Raw genomic sequence first — 20,304 nt, forward strand, 5'->3', positions numbered from 1 at the left:
GGACAGGCAGACAAATTACCACCTCACAGGGAATATGACTGTCAAATAGGTCTTGTGTCTGGTGCAATAATACCTAATTGTCGGATATGTGCTCTAGCAGAAAAAGAGAATGAACATTTGAGAAACTATCTAGACAAGTTCTTAGCAAGTGATTTCATTAGACCCTTCAAGTCACCGGCGGCCTCTCTATTATTTTTCATGCCAAAGGCTAATGGCGAACTCCGTGTTTGCATCGATTACAGAGCATTGAACAAAGTTACTTTTAAAAACAAGTATCCACTTCCACTTATCCCAGTTCTATTAGATCAAGTAAAATCAGCAGTGGTATACACCAAATTAGATCTAAAAGGTGCCTATCATTTAGTATGAATGAGACCTGTAGATGAGTGGAAAACGGCATTCAAAACCAGATATGGCCTTTTTGAATACACAGTTATGCCGTTTGGGCTCTGTAATGCCCCTGCAGCATTTCATTTTTTTCTGAACGATTTTTTGTGGGAGTTCCTAGACATATTCGTCATAGTCTATATTGACGACATTCTGATTTATTCAGAATCTCATGACACATTCATACACATCACGTATCCATGATTCTGAACGTCCTACAAAACAATGGTTTGTACTGTAAATTTACTAAATGTGATTACCATGTTACCGAAGTAGAACTTCTTGGTGGCATCCTAACCCCAAAAGGCTTTCAAATGGCAGAAAGAAAAATCCACGCAGTACTCAATTGGCCCAACCTAAAAAACTGTTTGTGATGTTCAATGTTTTTTGGGTTTTGCAAATTTCTACAGACATTTTATTAGTCACTTTTCTCAACTAATTGCCCCAGTCTCACGACTTTTGCGTAAAAATGTTCCTTTTCATTGGGATTCAGAAGCTCAAAAAGCTTTTGACCAACTAAAAAAGGCTTTCACTTCAGCTCCCATCCTTATCCATCCTAATCCAGAACAACCTTTCATAGTAGAAGCAGATGCCTCTGACATTGCTGTTGGAGCAATTTTGTCACAAAGAAATTGTGAGACAGGTCAACTTCATCCAGTGGCTTTCATGTCACAGAAACTAACTCCAGCCGAAAAGAATTACACCATTGCAGAAAAAGAATTGTTGGCAATTAAAGACGCATTTAAAGAATGGAGACACCATTTATTGTGAGCGCGACAAACCATCACGGTCTTCACAGACCATCGAAACATACAATTTATGAAGACTGCTCGGTCTCTAATCCCACATCAAATGAGATAGATGATGTTCTTTTCTGAGTATGACTTTATAGTCACCTTTCTTCCTGGCGTTGACAATAGAAAAGCTGATGCTTTAACTCGTCAAGACACAACACTACTTCCTGCTCTTGAACAACAACAAGCCATAATCAACCCAGACAAGGTCCTCTGTCTAATATCTACAGAAGAATTCTTAGACTCAGTGCGAGATCATTTTTCAGGATACAAATGGAAGAATTGGCTCACAGAAGAAGCAAATCGACAGATCATTCGAGATCTACCCTTCCACGAGAATGCATTATTTATTCCTACAGAACATTTGCAGAACATTTTTTTTTGACTGGCTTCACACAGACCCAAGTGAAGAACATCCAGGAAGAGTGAAAATAATAGAAGCAATCAGTAGAAACTTCTGGTAGCCAAAATTAAATCAAGACATTTGCAAATGGGTTTCCAAATGTGAAATATGTGCTTGAAACAAAAGTGAACATGGAAAATACAAAGCATTATTGATGCCTCTACAAACTCCCCAAAAACTTTGGGAACATTGTTCAGTGGACTTTATTACTGATCTACCAAATGATCAAGGCTACACTTGTATACTCGTAATTGTGGATAGCTTCTCCAAAATGGGACATTTTGTAGCTTGCAAAAAAATTTCAAGCGAACTAGCTAACCTCCTATTGATTAATGTTGTTCGTCTCCATGGAATCCCAAAAAAGAATATCTCAGACTGAGGAACCCAATTTACAGCCACCTTCTGGTCCCAATAGTGCAAGCCTTTGCAAATATCTTCAGCCCTTTCTAAAAGTTACCATCCTCAGACCGATGGTCAAACAGAGAGACTTAATCAAACCTTAAAACAATATCTCCGTTGTTACGTCTCAAATACTAAAGACTCCTGGGTTAAGTTATTATGGTTGGCAGAGATTGCTTACAATTCCGCTCACCATACATCATTACGAACCTCTCCCTTCTATTCTACCTATGGTTTTCATCCTTCGTATTTACCAGTAACTCTTCCTGACACACAAGTAGTCCCTTCCATTGCAACAGGGATTAAGTAAATCCAAAAAGTACATTCCTCGATAATGCAATAACTGGAATTAGCAAAACAAAAATACAAGGTCGCTGCGGATCGCCATCGCATACAGGCCCACCAATATTCAGTTGGAGATAGGGTTTGGCTAGCCACAAAGAACATACAATTCAAACTAAAGAAGGCTTTTCACCCTAGGTTCATTGGATCTTATACTATCTTAAGAAAGGTAAATCCAGTAACTTATAAACTACGTTTGCCATCTCAAATGAAAATACACCCGGTATTCCATACCTCTTTGTTGAAAAATGCTCATCAGCATTATTCCACTGAATTAGCCCCTTTGATTGTGGATGGTCAAGAGGAGTTCGAAGTACGTCGCATTTTAGACTCCCGCAGGCGGGGTTCCCGTCTGTGGTATCTGATTTCCTGGAAAGGTTATGGACCCGAGTTTGATTCTTGGGAACCTGCTACAAATGTTCATGCACCACGTTTGGTGCGTCAATTCCATGATTCCCACCCTTCAAAACCTGCCCCTAGAGACCACTGGGGGGGAGGGAGGGGAGTACTGTCATGGTTACGGGCTGTGGCTCGAGGGGCACTGGCAAATGCTCGTGCTCATTGTGTGGTAAGATGCATAATACCACTTCCAAAGCAAGTCATTGGTGGTTCTGCCATCGAGCATGGAACCCTTAGTTCTGTTTCCCATGTATTTCTCTTATCTGTTTCATAATATTTCCTCTGAATCATTAGAAATTCTGAGCTTGTGCATTAAGTGCAATTATGTGACAGACTCTGATGTTTTAGAAATTCAGTGTAATAACTGTTCTTATTTTCTGAATCGGACTATGTTGTTAAAGCAGTAAAGTAACAGAAAAAATGGCCATTGTCAATTTATCACGCGTTTCTTATATTTAAAAGTATTATTGCCAGTTTGTTTTTTCCTATTTCACACTTCACCTGGTTGCCGGTAAATCTGAGGCCACGCCCCTTATCTAAATGTCATTCCGTTCGACGAGCGTACCTGAGACACCTGCGGCTCCTAGGGCGGTTTCCTCCTATAAAAGGAGATCACGTCCGCATTGAGCCACTCGCTATTCTTCTCTTCACCGCGTCTGAACAGCAGTCTTACTGGGCCATCTGCTGGAGGTTTTGCGGTGGTGTAGGAACTATGCGCTTCAGCTGCAGACTTCAGGATCCTGGCATCGAATCTTTAAGCAGACTCCTGAGACTCGGTAGGATGTTTAGAGGCAAAACGTGAGCGTCAGGGGGATGTTTGGCAAACAACTCGGATAGGGCTTTGAACGAACCTTCCTGACAACAAAACTTGCTAATTTTTTAATAACTAAGTAGTGGGCTCATTACTTGATCTTTAAGGAACGGATTTTAGGAGGTTTTCCTATGAGACATTCTTGAATTAAACATTACTGATTTACAAGGATAATTTTTTGAACCTTTTAGAGACAAATGCTTTTTTAAAGGCCTATTGTATTAAGTTGTGTGGCTGGTCCAGCATTTCTTCGTTCATAAGGAGACTACAGGAACAATTGAACATTTTAAAAGGAAGAACATATGCTTGTTCTCTTTCATTATGCTGATTATAACAGTAGTGAAATTCAGGTGAATATATAATTATATCTATGTTATAATATTAAGAATTACTTATGTTCACGGTCTTTTTATTTATGTCTGTCATATTACAGATCTCCTTCCTCGCTGTTCCTTTCCTAACACCCAATCCCCTCACCTGGCCACTCTAAAACTCTGTGTCATAATGACTATTCAGAGTTGGAGGTGCCTGGAGGTGGGTCCTTCTATCATCGTGCAAGTCCCAAGGAACAACAATCCTGACACTAGCTTTACAGCGTTCTACAGTAGGCTTTATGCCGCTCAAGACCTCCCCTCTCAGGAACTCGAGACGTTTTTGCAAGGGGCAAGGGTCACTCGCCTAACAGATGATCAAGCAACGACTCTAGATGCACCCATTAGAATAGATGAGGTAATCTCTGTGATATCCAGACTGAAACCCTACAAATCTCCGGACCCCAACGGATATACGCCATCTTTTTATAAAACATTGTGTACTATGTTAGCGCCAGTCCTCACTCGACTGTTTAACTCAATATCTAGCCTGTCAACACTTACCCCTTCCATGATGGAGGCATCTCTCATGGTTATACCCAAACCGGGAAAAGATTAGAGATAGTGTGGGTCTTGCCGACCTATATCGCTTTTAAACATAGAAGCTAAGCTTTTTACTGGGATTCTCGCAGCGCAACTAGCCCCACACATGCCTAGCTTAGTGGACCCTGATCAATCTGGCTTTATCCCCAATGGACAGAGTCCAGATAATACGAAAGGCTCCCAGTTCTCCATAAGAATCCATGCTTTTTTCCATTGATATGGAGAAAGCATTTGACTGCGTCCATTGGTCCTATTTATTTGCTGTCCATAAACACTTTGGCTTAAGAAAGTGATTCTGTTCTTGAGTTCTAAGCAGCTATGGCAGGCCGTGTGCATTAGTTTGTGTTAACAGCAGAACATCTCGTGTTCCCATCAGACGGGGCACTCGCCAGGGATGTCTTTTGTTGCCCCTGATGTTAATGCTCTACAAGGAGCCGTTCGCCCAAAGGGTTTGGGATAACCCTGGGATTAAGGGGATTCAATTTGGGGGGGGGAAGAACATCTAATAACGCTGTATGCGGACGACGTCATTGCCCTGCTTGATAATCCCAGAGAGACCCTCCCCAGGTTTTTAGCGGTAGTGAGACTATTTGGGTCTGTGTCAGGGTTCCAGATTAATCTCTCTAAATCACAGACACTAAGCCTTACTGTTTCTCAGGACAAGCAAGACCACCTAACCCACCTACTTGCCATCCAGTAGGCGAGAGACACTGTCCCATATCTGGGTATTCAATTAGCGCAGACGATAGAAGAGGTGATCTCCCTCAACTACTGCAACCTCGTCACACAAGTGAAATCAGACCTTTTACGATGGCAACAGTACCCACTCTCATGGATGGTTTGAATAGCTGCTCTTAAGATGACGGTCCTTCCCGGTATATTGTATTTCTTCTACCCCTGTGGCCACAAACTGGGACACTGCAGACTCTTCAGAGCTTATTTCAGAGCTTCCTCTGGGCAGGCCGGCGCCCTGGAATGAAGAGGGACAGAAGTTGGTGATTTCCAACGGAGAGCGGCTTGGTTGTCCCATGCCTTCTCCGCTACTTACAAGCTGCCCAATTCCGATATATAGTGGAGTGGAGCCGCCCCAAGTCCAAAAAGGGTTGGCTGTTCATGGACAGAGCCCCTGCCAAAACGTCCTTGTGGAAAATTCCCCTCCTGGATGAGCCTCAGCGCCCCACTGATCTCTACCTGTTGGCGGTCACTTCGCCCATCCTGAGGGACTGGGAGACAGTGGGGACTTGTTAGGGATTTTCTACGTTCCCCTCTCCACTCACCCCAGTAGTAGACAACCAGGATTTCACTCCGGGTTTGGATATCGCTGCATACAAAGAGTGGCAAAGAGATTGACAAGGATCAATCGGCCACATATTTGACATGGACAGTCCTATTCCAGTTGACACTCTACGCATTGAGAAGGGGGTCCCAGAGACTGAACGATTTAGGTATACACAGATACGTCATTGGATGACACAACCTACAACGAGGGTCGCGGAGCAGCGACACCTCACCAAGTTTGAGAAATGGCTCCTGACTAAAAAGACTGATAGGCGCCTTGTCTTGGAACTATACACCATGCTCTCAAAGACCTGACCAGACCTGACCTAGACAATCTGGCACAAAAGAGATGGGAGAGGAGATAGGTAGGCAACTCAGTACCAAGGAGTGGGAAGATATATACTATCGAGCAAGGCACACAGCTTCTAGCATGGCCAGTATGGAAACAGCAACAGACATTGCCAAATACTGGTATTGAACACCAGTGTGCCTCCATAGAGAGAACCCTGAGAAAATAGAAAGTGCTTGAGAGGTTGCAACAACCCTGGGACATTGCTTCATTTTATTTGGGTCTGCCCTAAATTAGCACAGTTTTGGACTGACACCCTGACAGACATAGACACACAATTTGACACCCAGCTGTCCAGGTTCCCTGTGTATGTAATGTTGGGCCTTCCTAATCCACAAACATTTCTGCTTGAATCTAGAAGAGGCTGACACATAGCATTAGCTCTAGGGGCAGCACATCATACCATACTGGCACACTGGGGCACAGACAGAGCCCCTACAAGACTGAATTGGTTGAATCGCCTAAGGCACCTTTTGGGTATGGAAGGCTGTCTCTCACACTTACACAACAAGGTGACGCTTAAAACGAAACCAGGAATCCATTCATTGCACTCTTGTCACAGGAGTTCACAGCACTAAACTGCCCGTTATATCGAAGACTCTTAAGATTAACAGCCTCCCATCACACGTGATATACAAAATGATTGGACTACTCCATTTGTTAGCTCTGGCACCCTCGGGAAGGTTTTTTTTTTTCTATTCTTAGTTCACCTTGTTTGTTTTCTTTCCATTCTCTCCTTTTGATTATAAATGTTGGGCTGGAAAGGGCGGAATGTTGAAGCTACTATAGCTGCAAATTTAAACATAAGGCAATGTCTAACATTATTTATGGAAAGAAGCGTACTGCTTAAGTAAGTAGCAAACACACTTGAGACATATTGGTCATAGTCTGAGCTACAATTTCTCAATATATAATCTAGGGTTAATACTATGCCACCACTTACAACACTTGCTAGTCACATCCTCATTATACTTGTATTCGGATGCATTGAAACAAAACCAAGTACAAGTGAGTCAAACTACTTATTCCTATAAAACTAAATTATCAGAAACTTACTCCAAAGGAAAGGGGAGGAGATCAGATAACCCCAAGAATATTAAAATGGAGGTCCAACAAATAATTAGCCATTGCTTGTTTATTTCAGAGGTCTACTCCTCGGATCCAACTTCTATCTGTTTCAATTTGCAGATACTACCTCGGGAAGGAGTCCCAAAAGGCCATTTGGTAGGTCCTTCGGACAGGCAGCTATGTAGCTCACATTAATGCAAGTGTTTGCTCTGATGAATTTAAAATTCTTCAAAAAAGCATTGCCCCCACTTCAGGAAATAAAGACATATACATTTTTGCCAGATCCTCAACACATCTGGCTATGAATGTAGTTATCATTATTACATGAAGTGTTCCTTAAACACAATTAGATAGATATAATATAAGATTTTTGGGAAATAATCATCTTTTGTGTGATGTACCCTTCGTCCCAAGACTTTTGCCTTGAGTGTTTTTGTTGGCTGTAGAATTCTGCACTAGTCATCCCCCTTTCAACATGATGAAATTGCCATGCCCCTAATTGGCATATTTAATTTATCCATAGGTCCCTAGTACATGGTACAAAAGTGTACCTAGGGTCTGTAAATTAAGTGTAATAGGTGGACGGCAGCACACATTGTGCCATCCTCTACAGTGACAGTGCAAACATGACTGCAGACCTACCCTCTGTAGCTTGGGTGTGCAGTTTTAAACTGAAAATTAGACCTGTCAAAATACCCCATTTGACAGGCCTAAATACTCCTTTTAAATATTAACACCACCCTTAAGGAGGCTTTACTGTCCATAAGGCAGGGTATTTGATATATATATATATATATATATATATATATATATATATATATATATATATATATATGTTCCTGTTTCACCAATCCGTGGTGAAAAGAAGATCAGGTAAGGACCTCTTTACGTGATTTTTCCGTAATCAAAACAGATGAAAAGAAGCAGCAACGATATTATCCAGTGAAGTATAAATATTTATTCCACAAGGATGAAATAAACAGACATAGTGTCGTCCATGACGCGTTTCACTCCTAGAAGGAGCTTGTTCACATAACGCGCCCCGTTGACCACATTTTATAATCAGTGCACAGGTGATTTGATTCAAACACAGAAAAGTGCAATAGTGAAAATAAAGAAAGGACTATAATAGGCGCCATATTGCAAGTACAACTGTAAAAAATGGCATATAAATCTTATCACTTTTAATGAAATCTCAAATTATTGTGAAACGCTTTGCTCAATTCATAGAGAATTAGTAACAATGTACATAATTCATCCCAAATAATGCATAGGATATGTAAAAGATAAAAAATAACCGACAAGTGTCATTTATCTTGGTACATTTTAAACAATATGCATTGATTAATGATTTAAATTCACAACTCTTGTAAGTAAAAAGAGATGGAAAACTGAAGATGATCGACAAGTGTCTTAATCGAAAGTACATTATAGTAACATACACAAAGATGAGCAAAAAACCAATAAACGTTTCAGATCATATCCATATTAAGAAAGTCCATCATCAAAGATTCATTTTATGGAACAACTTTTTAGATGTAATCCAAGGGGAATTTGTTTCTTTTTGGAATCGACAAGTTTAGTTGGCAGTAGAAAATCATGTTGCAAAATATGGCCTAAAATATAAACAAAAAATATATTTATAAAAAAGAACATGACTAAAGCGTGCTAAATCATTAAATAAACAGTGTATAAAAATATTAATAGAAAGCTACAGCAGAGGGACCTAAAGAACAAAAACCAAAATGTAGCCAATTTTTTTAAAAATTAGACTCTAGATTACAGTGTATATTTAGAACATTGCAAAATTGAGATGCAGATCAATACGTTAGAGAGCAATTCAAAAATAAACCCAGGGTATCTCATAAGACACCAAAACTGAAATGAGATGCTGCATAGACATATCTTTTACAGATACAGTTAGGATGCCCATATTTTGCATTATTGACTAAATTACAGAAAGACCTATAAATCTTCTGTAAAATTGAGACCATTGGGAGCTCTAGTATCGAGTAAAAGAATAAGATGTGCTTCTTTTTGTCTCAGTAAACGTTCACGATTACCACCCCGCCCGGGGACTGGTACAGAACATAAGACAGTATACTCTAGGTCTTTCAACTGATTATTATGAACAGCTTTAAAATGTCTGGCGACAGGATAATCACTATTACTGTTCACAATTGCGCGTATATGCTGTAGTATGCGCTGATGCACAGGGATTTTTGTACTCCCAATATATTCCAAATTGCAGGTACATCTTAATTTGTAGACTGCAAAGTCTGACCTGCAAGTCAGATGTTCTTTTATAGGAATTTTTGTGTCGCTGAAAGCCGATGTATAGTATGTGGAATTGCGGGCAAAAGTACATGCGCGACACGAAGTGCATTTAAAAAAAACTGTTTTAAAAAAACATGGTTTTTTTGGTAGAACTTCCGGCATTGGTCTGTCTAGGGCATCACGCATTGAAGGTGCTCGTCTAAATATGATTGATGGCAATGTAGGTAAAATTGGATTCAGAATATTATCCGTAAGGACAATTGGCCATTCGGAACAGATAATACGGCGAATAGCTCTTTCTTGTGAACTAAAGGTGGTAATTAGTCTGATCGTGCATTCCGTTTGAAGATCTGGAGCAAGTTTAGGTTCCAATAGTGTATTACGATCTAGGGATTTTGCCTTAACAAGAGCCTGCTCTAATGTTCTCCTGGTGTACCCCCTTCTGAGAAACCTTTCTACAGAGGAGTCTAAACAAACATTAGCTGCCATTATATCACTACAGATACGCCGAATTCGAATGAATTCACCGTAAGGAATGCTGTTAATAGTGTGAGTCGGATGCGCACTGTGGGCATGCAATATGGAGTTTCCTGCAGGTGGTTTTGCGGAAAAGTTTGGTTTTCAATTCAGCATTCTCCACATACATTTGAACATCCAAAAACTCTGCTACATCCTTATTAATAGATGCCGTGAATTTTAGATTTAACTCATTGTTGTTAATTTCATTAACAAAAGACATAGCCTCTGTTACAGTTCCATTCCAAAAAATACACACATCATCGATGTAGCGCCAGTAGTGGGAAATGTATGGCAACCATTTGGCGTGTGTGATCCGGAGGACGCGCTCCTCCCACCAGCCAACATGTAAACACGAATAACTGGGGGAGAAGCACGAACCCATTGCCACACCACGCAATTGTTCGTAGATGTTACCTTGGAATTTGAAATAATTTGAGGTTAAACAAATCCGTATAATTTCAAGCAGCATTGTGTTGTGTCCTCGAAACATAATGTCCCATTTATTTAAGTAGTACTCTGAAGCATGCAAACCCTGAGAATGGTTAATCGAGGTATACAATGACTCAATGTCCATTACCAGAAATATATAGTCAGAATGCCAGCATACATTTGTCACCTTATTGAGAAAGTCTGTGGTGTCTTTGAGATACGAGGGTAAAGAAATCATAAAGGGTTGTAAGAAAAAATCAACATATTTAGAAATCTTTTCATTGATACTACCAATCGCTGAGATGATCGGACGCCCAGGTACTGGGGATACCAACTTATGAATTTTGGGGAGGAAATACAAAAATGGAATAATTGGATTTTCAACATTAAGAAAATTGAACTCATTCTTAGAGAGTAGACCTGATTTATACCAATTTGATAGTCTCTTCCGAGTGGCCACTTCAGTATTAATCATGACATGCTGACTAGATATTGTGTAGCATGAGGAGTCTGAGAGATGACGAGTAGCCTCAATAAGATAATCAGTTTGTGCCCAAAGTACAGTATTCCCTCCTTTGTCTGAGTTTTTTACTATTACCTCATGATTGCTTTGCAATTTTCTCACCAATTGATGATATTGTGCATTGAAGTAATCAGTTTGTCTGGTTTTGTTCAAAACTCTACGATTTAAAATCTTCAGTTCAGTAATCACCCTGTCACTGTAAACGTCCAAAGCATCCCTAGGCATAATAGGAAGAAAGGTGGATTTGGGTTTGAAAGGGCTGGGGGCAGGTGAATTCACATTTAAGACTTGACTCGCAGTAGGGCCTGGCTGTGAGTCACATTCATGTGCCAAGTCATAAAGATTTTGTAAGCCTCCAGAGTCCCCAACTTGTATTGATGGCAAATTATCCCCACTTATTGGAACGCTTGACTCTTTTTTACGTTCAGGATTCAACTTGAAATATTTCATTAATTTGATCTTTCTAATGAATTTAAAAACATCAATACGTGTTTGGTTGTAAGAAAATCTATTACTTGGACAAAAACTCAAACCCAACGATAGTAACTGTTCCTCAGCTTTAGTAAGAATAGTATCAGTAAGATTTACCACTGTATTTTCCGTGATGTGAGTCACTTTCTCCAATTCCTTTTTGTTCTTGATTGCGAAATATTTTTGTTTGTGTTTTCGTTTCCTTGCGTGCCGGTTTTCGCTGTTTGATTTACTCGCTTTGATGGAGGATTGCGGGAGCGCAGGGAATATCGCCGGTCCTCGTTGACAAAATTTAGTTAATCGATTAGAGAGGAACCTGCAAGACTCGACAGACCAGGTTGCACAGAGGTTTGGTTATCCTCAGAATCATTGGAGGTTAATGAGTTAACAGAGGTTAACGAAATCGTGTCAGAATGATCTTGCGGTGTTGTAGTTGCATCATTGCTTTCTGCTCCAGATAGATTTGAATTCTTTTTGCTACTGCCCGCTATAGCTTTTCGTTTATAGTTGTCATACTTTTTTTTAGAAAAAGTAAATATATGGCCAGCTGCATAGTCATCTCTGTCACGGGCGAATTTAAATACCTTTCGCTCTATAATCGTTTCCTCCAGTTTTTTAATCCTCACATCAATGTCTGCTTTGTTCTTTTGTAATAAATCGGTTTCGCCAGTTGCCTCTAAGAGTGTATTTACTTTGTCAATCTCCACCAAAATTGCATCGCGGTCAATCTCCGCGTATTTAATTAGAATATAAATCATATTCATTGAGCTTTGTAAATTGTTAACTGCCCATTCCTGCAACATTTGGGATTCGGATTTTCATAGGTTGGCACAATGAGGACACGTAGACCACGTGGGACTCTATTTACATCACGGTATTTCTCTAATGACTTCTTTTCCCACCACTTTGAAAGTTCAATTCGCAAAAGCTTCTCAAGTGTTTTTAAAAGTGATTTAACATCTTTGTTAGAATCAATAGCAATGTTCTTTGTTTGTTCATTGGCAACAGTCGGTAGATTTTCAAAACGTGCCTCTGCGGCGCTTTCGCAGTTCCGGAGCGCGTCACTGGATATCATCTTGTGTAAACAATTAGGCTTGTTAATATATTTTTAGCTTCGGATAATATCTTTACGGATAAACAAGAGGTTGCTGCCTTGATTAGTTACGAGCTCAAAGTTCAATAATGTCTTACGAGCTCGAAAAAGGTCACAATCCCACAACCCGCCTATTGGAAAAGAAATGAAGAAGGTGCTGAACGCCCACTCGCAGGAGCGTCTTACCGGAATCGGTGCCGGGCTCTGTGTCAGTCAGCTGACCGACCGGTCAACCAGCTACCACGCCGTTCGACTGCTCCTGCCCCGGCGCTATAGACCTTTCAAATTCCAGGCAGGGGGCACAGCAAAGCACGACTCGAACCAGTCCAATTGTAGATACGTAAAAACGTAGTGTGCTGCAGCAACGCTGTGCCTCAGAAAGCGGGAGGGTCCAAAAGCCGGAAGCAGCTTCTCCGGTGTTAGATATAACAATGTTCCTGTTTCACCAATCCGTGGTGAAAAGAAGATCAGGTAAGGACCTCTTTACGTGATTTTTCCGTAATCAAAACAGATGAAAAGAAGCAGCAACGATATTATCCAGTGAAGTATAAATATTTATTCCACAAGGATGAAATAAACAGACATAGTGTCGTCCATGACGCGTTTCACTCCTAGAAGAAGCTTGTTCACATAACGCGCCCCGTAGATTGACCACATTTTATAATCAGTGCACAGGTGATTTGATTCAAACACAGGAAAGTGCTATAGTGAAAATAAAGAAAGGACTATAATAGGCGCCATATTGCAAGTACAACTGTAAAAAATGCCATATAAATCTTATCACTTTTATGGAAATCTCAAATTATTGTGAAACGCTTTGCTCAATTCATAGAGAATTAGTAACAATGTACATAATTCATCCCAAATAATGCATAGGATATGTAAAAGATAAAAAATAACCGACAAGTGTCATTTATCTTGGTACATTTTAAACAATATGCATTGATTAATGATTTAAATTCACAACTCTTGTAAGTAACATGTATATATATATATATACATATATATATATATATTGTTAAACATGCCCTTACAGTAACAAGGTCCTAAAAGCAATTTTCACTGTAGAAGGGTTGGTTGTTGAGATACAATATTACATTTAATAATGTAATCTCTGGCTAAAACACTACTACAAATTTCATTCTTGATCGTCTTGAAATATTTACTACAAGCCCAATTCACATGACAAGTCTGCTTTGCAATAATGTTTTGGAAAATGTACTTGCGATATTTGCTAAGGCTCACACAGGGGACCATTGTGAGTCATAGTGATTTCTAAGTTCCATAGGATGGAACAGGTGAGGGAATTTGAGGACAGTGATTTAGTTGCTCCAAGCTGTGCATGGAGTAGCAATAAACCAATGTCTTCTCAACTATATTCCAGCATATGTAATTACCTATTTTGTTACAGTGATTTTATAAATTGACATTTTTCTTGCCTAAAGCCTCTGGAGGGCCAATTGCATGAGCACCAACTGTTATCTAGGAGCTGAATAGCCCCTTTGATGAGGTGTTAACTTGCTCCCAGAGCTGAGATAAAGGTCTAGGGCATGAAGAGGTGTTATAATCCTCCATCAGGATGACCATCTGGGCTGTGCCCAGGAATTTAATCAACTTCGCACTTTTTCACTGTTTTGTTTAATTTTCACTTTCACGCCCCTAGGTAAGGGTGGGCCTTAGCGTGTCCATACCACCAGGGTATAGAACACTTTTAGTCCTGAAGAATTGCCGGGTAGAATTACACCGTTTCGATGGCAAGAAACATGTCGACTGATACATAGGACTCTACCACTCAACTTAATGTGGACTGCTTCCATACACATAATTTTAATTATTGTCTTTAGTGCTCATTGAATAAAAATTACCTTTTGATACACTACTGACTTTTTTATACCCTCACCACTCATTAGCTTAATTTTGCACAACACGCCCTGAACTCACTATCCCGCTCCGCAGTAGATCTGGCGTTGCAGCACACCAAAGAGACACTCGGTCTCTTTGGTGGAGCCCGATGATGAAGCATGTCATCACTAGGTGGTGAGTGAGGGCTTTTTTTCAAACGTCCCAGTGAGATCGTTTCTGTATCTTAAGTCCGTTGCTCCCTACTGTGGCAAAGCCTACTCCTTGAGACACTCTTGTTTTGTTTATTGATGAATGACCGGGGAATACTACTCTCCCTACCTCTCTTCTTGTTGAAGTATACTGAGCAGCGCATAGCTGTGAGAGCTTTTCTTAACGAGCGCACATAGTGGCTCTTTTAAGAATTTTACCCCCTTTTTGTCTCCTTAACTGTGTAGCCACCATGTTGAACTTTGGACTGACATACTCTGAGTCAGAAGTAGCTGACATCCTGTCGGATGCTAATTTGTTTGCTGACCCAGCAATCTCACAGGTGATAGCCCATACTTCCGAATGGGAAAAGCTCACGGAAATTAAACGTGATAGAATACGGACCATACTCCACGGGACAATACTGAAACAGTATCTCCTTAAAAACGCGGCACCTCGAGAACTACTAGTTACGAATGCCCCTCGGATTTTTTCGAATGATGCCACATTTAGAAAAGAATGGGCCATGATCGCGTGGCACTGTATCCGCGACTGGCTTGTTCTAATTATCAAAACTGCCCTAAGACTTTCCGATACCCTGCAGGTGGAAATTCAGGAGACTGAGTCTCAATTCCGAACAACAATAACTGGCTACAAAAAGAAGCTCGAGGAAATAAACAAATAACTCAATGAGTATAAGGATAACTTGATGGAAGCCAAGGTCAATACATTTCAGAAAGACCTGAAAAAGTTTGAATTCGAGAACGTTTATCCATACTCAGCTACCTCATTCACACCACCCACTAGAAATCCAAACAATAACGATCAGTCGCATGACGACACATCCAACAGCAGTGGATCCAGCAACGGGTCTTACCAACAAGGCAAAAGGCGAGGCAACAGGGGAAACCGCAACAACAGAGGACGCCAGGGCTTCCATAACCAGCCACCAAGATGGCCAGCACCACCCCAGATGCCAGTAATGGGTCACCAGTTCCCCTTTCACCAACCACCATACCCGATGATGGGTTGGAACCCAGGCTTCATGCCACCTCCCGACTTCCAACAACAATACCGCCAGCCTTTTTTAGATTTGGGCAGGAGGGGAAGAGGGAAGAGAAGAGGGACAAACCAACCGACGAACCATGTGTCATGGGAAGACAACGATGCGGTGAGTAACCACACCCGCAACAGAGAACAACAGCCGGGAACGAGCGGCCTCTAAGCCTAATAACTAACCTTTCGGACAAAGTTCTGTCCCCCATCTAAATCAAGGTCCTCGAAAGAGGTCTTGGTTTCGTTCCAACGGCTCGTCCAGATACATTTAAGGTCCATTGTGAGCTTGCAGCATTCTTTAGAAAGCTCAAACTCAAGGCTTTCTTCGAAGGGAAGGAAGATCCGAATGAAATGTCACGAAAAGGAGACGCTGGACTGAGACAAAGCTCTACTTTCATTCCCCCGACTCAATCAGTACCAGCTGCCATTACTGCTTTTGAGCAAGCGGTATTTCTGGACCTTGAAACCTACCAGAACACTCAGTCCTTTAGTAATTTCAGTACGGCAGAATACCATGCACTGGAATCACTGCAAAATGACCAAAATATCACAATTAAGCCAGCAGACAAGGGTGGTGGACTGGTAATACAAAACACGGTTGACTATGAGAAGGCTTGCCAAATCCTTTTAGATGATAGAAAGAACTACACTCCCTTACTAAGAGATCCAACACCAGACCTCAAAATACGAATCAACACCCGAGTCAGGAGAGCGGAAGAGATGGGAGAAATCTCCAAAAATGAAGCAGATTTTCTTAGCACGAATGAAAGTATTACACCTTACTTTTACATGCTACCCAAAACGCATAAGAACCGGCTGCCACCACCAGGAAGGCCTATTGTGTCGGGCATAGGCTCATTGTTAGAGCCCCTATCACGCTTCTGCGACCACTATCTGAAGCCGATAGTTCAAAGTACCCCTACCTATCTAAAAGACACCAAAAGCCTCCTCCAGCTGCTCCAAGATCTAGACCTTACAGGTGATACGGTGACACTGGTGACGCTAGACATCGAGAGTCTGTACACCAGCATTCCCCAGGACGACACTATCAGGGTCCTGGGGACGGCCTTAGACTCAATAACCTGGAACTATCAGGCATCGAAAAGTTTTATCATGGATTGCGCTACTATAGCGCTTAAGGAGAATTTTTTCTCCTATAAGAACAATCTCTACCTGCAAACCATTGGGACGTCAATGGGCAGTACTTTTGCCCCCAGTGTGGCGGGCCTGTACGTCGCGGATTTCGAGGCGAAATATATCTTACAACCCAACGGCCCCCACACGAGATCCATCAAAATCAGGAAACGCTACATTGACGACGTCCGGGTGGTATGGACAGGCAGTGACGCTCAGCTACAGGCCTTCCTTAGCTGGATCAACACACTTGACCCGAATTTGAGATTCACTTTTGAAACAAGTCAATCTGAGGCGACGTTTCTGGATGTGACGATAAACGTTACCGGCACAAGACTCACTACGAAAACGTACCAGAAACCCACTGCTCGGAATAACCTTCTTGAATTCACGAGTTTTCACCCTCGCCCATTGAAAGAAAATCTGCCATATGGTCAGTATTTACGGATAAGACGCAACTGTTCGGATCTCCAAGACTTCAAGACGCAATCTGCAGACCTCACCGAAAAATTAAAATCGCGAGGCTACCCAGTGTGCACTCTAAATAAAGGTTACAAAAGGGCTCGTAACCAGCCACGGGAAGCACTCCTAGAAGATAAGGTTGTTAACACTGAAAACATACCGCTCACGTGTGTAACCACATATAGCACTCTGTCAAATTACATGAAGAAATCAATCAACAAAAATTGGAGGATTCTGTCCAGCACCAACAAAGACTGGGACAAGCCACTATTTTTCTTTAAGAAAGGACGAAGCTTAAGAGATGCTCTGGTACACACACGACCAAAGACTGTAGCCCCAGTCATAGAAAGATCTATCACTGACATTTGGGGCCTACCTAGGGTTACGGGACACTTCCCCTGCGCAAATTGCAGTGTCTGCCATCTCACTGCACATTCTAAAGCATTGGAGCTTGAGCCAGGAAAAATCTGGGCACAAAAAGACCACACGAACTGCAACACACAAAACGTGTTATACCTAATCACATGTCCGTGTGACCTACGATATGTAGGAATGACGAGCCATAAGGTAAAACAAAGAATTTGCGAGCATCGCTCCAATATAAGATGCAAAAAGTTAACCACCAAAATGAGCAGGCATTTCTTGGAACTGAATCATACCACCAATGACATGCAATGGACTATCATTGAACATTTGAATAGCGGAAATAACATGAATAACCGCCTTTTTGAGAAAGAACAGAGGTGGGTCTACAGACTAGGGACACACCTCAATGGTCTTAACGATGATATCCCCTGGAACACTGTGATCAAATAAATTAGTGAGTCCAGTAATGGTCACATGGAGTTCGATTAATCACCCCTTATCTGATATTCAACATGATGCTGTCTCCACCTCACCCATAGCCTAACAATATAATCAGTATTCCGTTTTATTTTAGCTGTAGACTTAATGGATTACAATAAGGGTCAGACATCGAATGAATTACTCATTGTCTCCACCACCCTACTTATCAGGCATCCTTTAATAGTTCTAGGCATGCAAACTACCATCCAGCGTTGGTTACGAGCTCTTTCGGAGTACTGACAAATCAGACTCCCGTGATCTATTAACATAACCGCGCTGCCTTAATACTTCACTTGAAAGCATCTCCGGCGAAGTTATACGAGTAATCTCTATGTGCTTTATGAAGCGCCCTTCCCTCGTTTACTCGCTGTCACTTAGCAACCACTTTCCTGACAGTCCCGCTCATGTGACCACAGAGTCACTAGTCTCCTTGTATTCCGATTGGCTGATACAGTCCGATGACGAGGCATCGTTCCAGGCCACGCCTACCCGGAAGCATTCGCTGCCTCGCTGTTTTACTGACTTAAACGGCAACCGGACGCCGCGCTAATATCTTCAGGGTCCAGTCCGAGGGCGATGCAGGTAGACTGAGGGTGCCGAGCATCAAGGGCGTGAGTAAATCCTTCCTATCCATGTGACCGAGACCACCAAGCTAAGTACTGATCTTGCTACCAATGTCTGCTCGTATTTACAGTTATGTCATGTCTTTCCTTTGGTTTCGACACTGAACAGGGTGTGCCGAATACGTTCCCACCACCCTCCTGTGACCCATGGTGATTTATTTAAACACCAGAAAAGTGAGACATTTTAATTCACTTTATTACCGAATCAGTACCACCTCCAATTTTACTCTGCTAGGCGATTTTAACCTCCACTTTGACTCCCCTTCAGACCACACAGCCGTCACTTTGGCAGACGATCTAGCAGCCCTGCAACTCACCCAACGTGTCACTACTCCCACTCACGTCAAGGGCCACCTGCTGGACCCTGTTTTCAGTAACTGCCCTGATCTTTTAGCCGGTCCGCTAATCCCCCTGCCTTGGACAGACCACTTCCTGCTCCCCATCTGCTGGACCTCGCTCAAACCATCCTCAACGGTACCCACCACGAGGCTCATGCGAGCCTGGACCCGTCTCGCGGTTGATAACTGGTCTATCAAACTTGCCAGCTCTCAACCCCGTGATCAGGAGGACCCCGACCTAGCCAACCAGGCATACTTTAACTGGATCACGCAAACCCTTGACGCAATACTTCCAATAAGTAAGGTCACGCTGAAACGTCCCCACAAAACCGCCCCTTGGTACACGGAGGCTCTCAGAGACAAGAAACGTCTATGTAGAAGGTCGGAAAGACGTTGGCGGTTAGATTACTCGCTAGACAATAAAACCCGCTACCGAGAATCTATCGGCGAGTACAAAGCCCAAGTAAAAGCAGCCCAGGCCACCTATTTCTCCAATAGAATACTGTTGGCCAAGTCAAAGCCTAGGGAGATTTTTCAGATCGTCAAAAAGCTAATGACTCCCCCCTCTGCCCCGCAGGCCGAAAAATCCATCACTCACTGTAATAACGTTGCTGAGTTCTTCTATCAGAAAGTTAATACTATCTACTCAGCCTTCCCCCCTAAAAAGATTACCTTTTTAACCCAATCTAATATACCCCCAACTCCCCCCCTTCCTCTCCTCAACCCACCCTGACTCATTTTTCCCTACTAGATTCTATTACCCTTGAATCATTAGCGCACAGAGTTAAATCCGGCTCTCCGGACGACCCTGCCCCGCCGGACATAATAATGGCTGCTTCCCAGATCACCCTGCCTACTATTAGGGAGGTACTAAATGCTTCTATTACCTCCAGCACTGTCCCGACCGTATGGAAGCAGGCCATGGTCAGATCTTTACTGAAGAAACCCAACTTAGACCCGACTGACCTGGGTAACTACCGTCCCATCTCCCTGCTCCCTTGGGTGAGCAAGGTCTTGGAAAAACACATAAACCAACAACTAGTAAGCTTTCTGGAAGACCATCACCTACTAGACCCCACCCAGACGGGTTTCAGACCGAAACACAGGACTGAGACCGCTCTCCTCATGGTCCCTGAGGAAGCTAGGAAGATCCTGGATCAAGGAGGATCAGTGGCAGTGATCCTCCTTGACTTAAGTGCGGCGTTTGACATGGTCAGTCACGACACCTTACTGTACCGTTTGTCCAGCGCCGGGATTAAGGATAAAGCCTGGTCGTGGTTGAAGTCCTTTTTAGAGGACAGATCTTTTAGAGTCTTTGAGGGTGAGTCCGTGTCCTCCAG

Source organism: Lissotriton helveticus, chromosome 2_1 (assembly GCF_964261635.1).
Source record: "Lissotriton helveticus chromosome 2_1, aLisHel1.1, whole genome shotgun sequence".
NCBI lineage: Eukaryota > Metazoa > Chordata > Amphibia > Caudata > Salamandridae > Lissotriton > Lissotriton helveticus.